A 2945-nucleotide genomic window follows, 5' to 3' on the forward strand; every position below is an offset into this window, starting at 1 on the left:
ACCAAGTGGTGGGCTCTTGTTTCCACATCATCGGTTTGTTGCGGAAAGTGTTTCCTTTGCTGCCAGACTCTACTAGAAAAACCTTGGTGCAGGCTCTAGTATTGAGTCGACTGGATTACTGTAATGGACTATTACTGTCGGCAAATGAAGGAGTAATTTCCAGACTCCAGGTGGTCCAGAATACCGCTGCTCGTCTTGTCTTAAACCGGCCCCCTCGCACTCCCTCCAAACCTCTGCTGACCAAGCTTCATTGGCTATCCATCAAACAGAGGGTGAAGTTTAAAACCTGTTGTATTATACACAAATGTTTACATGGGAGAGGCCCTGCTTACCTGTCCAACAAATTTTCCCCCTATGTACCCACGCGCTCTCTGAGATCCAGTGAACAGGCCTTGCTGTGTGTACCCAGAGCAAAAAAAGCAAGACAGGGAGCTAGAGCACTTTCAGTTGCTGGCCCAATTCTATGGAATAGCCTCCCAATATCTCTGAGACTCTGTGATGATCACCTCCCTTTCAGGAAACAATTAAAAACTTAGCGATTTCAAAATTAACATGATATACTGCTTGGACTCTTCTCTTGTATTATGGTTGGCCAAAGGCGCGGAGATACTCCTTTGGGAGTCGATTCCAGCGCGGTATAAACTCGCAAATAAATAAATAAATAGGCCATTTAGTGAACAAATCAATTACAACTAAGATATATTCTTTTGATTCTCCTACTGGTCCAAAAATGTAAATTGCTATCACTTCCCAGGGAAGATCAGGAATGAGACCTTCACTCATTGGAGGCCTCAAGGTCTTCAGTGATTTATCCGCAGAAGAACAAACTGAACACTCTTACAAATTTCTCTACATCTTTGTCAAAGCCTGGCCACCAAAACATTCCTTTGACCATCAATTTGCTTCTAACTATGCCAAAATGTCCTTCATGACACAATTGTAATACTCTCTTCTGTACAGCCTTAGGTGGAATTATCCTCTCACCCCTAAGTAACAAATCTCTGTTCAATGACAATTCAGTCCGAACATCCCAAAAGGCTTTTAATTAGTCACTAATGAGGTGTTTCTTTGGCCAACCCTTGCGAATATGATCAGAGACAGCCTGTAACAACATGTCCTTAGATTGTTCATTCATCCACGCATCTTTGGTAATAATCAGTGCACCAGAATCCTGAATTAAAGCAATTCTGAATTCGCCCCAAGGACCATCTCGACATTCTTCCAGTGGTGAGGGCAGTCTGGACAGACAGTCAGCCACTACATTATCCTTGCCAGGCACATAAACAATCCGATAAATGTACTCCTTCATTCTCATAGATATTCTTGCTAACCTAGCAGAAGCTCCAACACTACCTTCACTAGTTAAGATCCTTACCAAAGGTCGATGATCTGTGTGGATAGTAACTGCTTTCCCCCAAACAAATGCTCGAAAATGTTCTAAAGCCCAAGCACAGGCTAAGGTTTCCCTCTCAATAATTGGATATTTACTCTCAGAAGGGGAAACTGCCCTTGACGCAAATAGAATGATTTTCTCAGTACCATTGTCCATTTTCTGTGAAAGGACTGCACCCAATCCCTTGTCACTTGCATCAGTGGTCAACAAACATTCTAAATTTGGATCAAAACTGCCCAAGGCATTAACACTTCCCAAATCAGCTTTAATCTTTTCAAACTCTCTTCCACACTCAACCGACCATTCAAATTTTGCATTCTTTTTGAGAAGGGAATGTATGTTTAATATCTTACTAGCAAAGTTTGGTATGTATTTGGCACAATACTCTGCCATACCCAGAAATGATCTGACTTCGTCCTTATTACTTGGGGCAGGTGAATCTACAATAGCATTCACCAGTGATGGTTTTGGTTTCACACCCTCCTCACTTATTATGTGTCCGAGATACGACACATTCCTTTGTGCAAATTTACACTTGCCAAGTTCTACACTCAGTCCAGCTTTTTGTAATATTTCTAAGACTTTGTTGAGAATATGGTTGTGTTCCTCCTCATTCTTTGCAGCAACCAGAATGTCATCCTGAAAGAAACTCACCCCCTTCACCTCTCCAAACAATTTGTGCATCAGCCGCTGAAAAACAGCAGCGGCTGAGGCGAAACCGAATGGCATGCGTATAAACTGGTCGCATCCAAATGGTGTAATGAATGCTGTGAGTTTCCTAGATTCAGGCGACAGCATAACTTGGTGGTATGCTGCCGATAAATCTATGGTAGAAAACCAGCTCGCCCCTCTCAAAGAAGAAACCATTTCGTTGATTTTTGGAAGAGGAAATCTTTCAATAACAATATTATTGTTCAAATGGCGCAAATCAATGCATAAGCGGATTTTACCATTGCTTTTGCGTGCGATTACGACCGGAGAAATACATTCCAAACTCTTCACTTCCTCAATTACCCCCTTGGACAATAGCCCCTGAAGCTCTTTATTAACTTTGTCTCTTATTAATATAGGTATCGGTCTCACTTTGTGAATCTTAGGTTCAGCTTGTCCTTTTAATTTAACCTTATGTTCAAAACCTTTGAGTGCTCCTAAACTTTTTCCAAAAACTCCTGGAATTTTTTTTACTAGAACATCCCCCATTTTACTAGTCTCATCCATTAAGAGTATTTTTTCCACACTGTTTGGATCCAGGATGATGTGTAGATTCTTTTGGTCAAACCAACCAAGTACTGATGGACCATTTTTCACTACATATAATTTACCTCTTGCAGACCTCCCTTTGAACAAAAAGGTAAGCCACCTGAATACAAGCATGTCAATCCTTTCCCCAATGAAACTTACTGGATTCACATCTGTAGGGGATAAATGTTTACCAATTTTTCCCTCAAACTTGTCTTTCCAAACACTCTCATTAAAAAGGGTGTAAGGGGATCCTGAATCGGCATACACACTGAGTTTAACACCTCCCAAGGATATATCACATATAGGTTTC

Source organism: Triturus cristatus, chromosome 1_2 (assembly GCF_964204655.1).
Source record: "Triturus cristatus chromosome 1_2, aTriCri1.1, whole genome shotgun sequence".
Taxonomy (NCBI): Eukaryota; Metazoa; Chordata; class Amphibia; order Caudata; family Salamandridae; genus Triturus; species Triturus cristatus.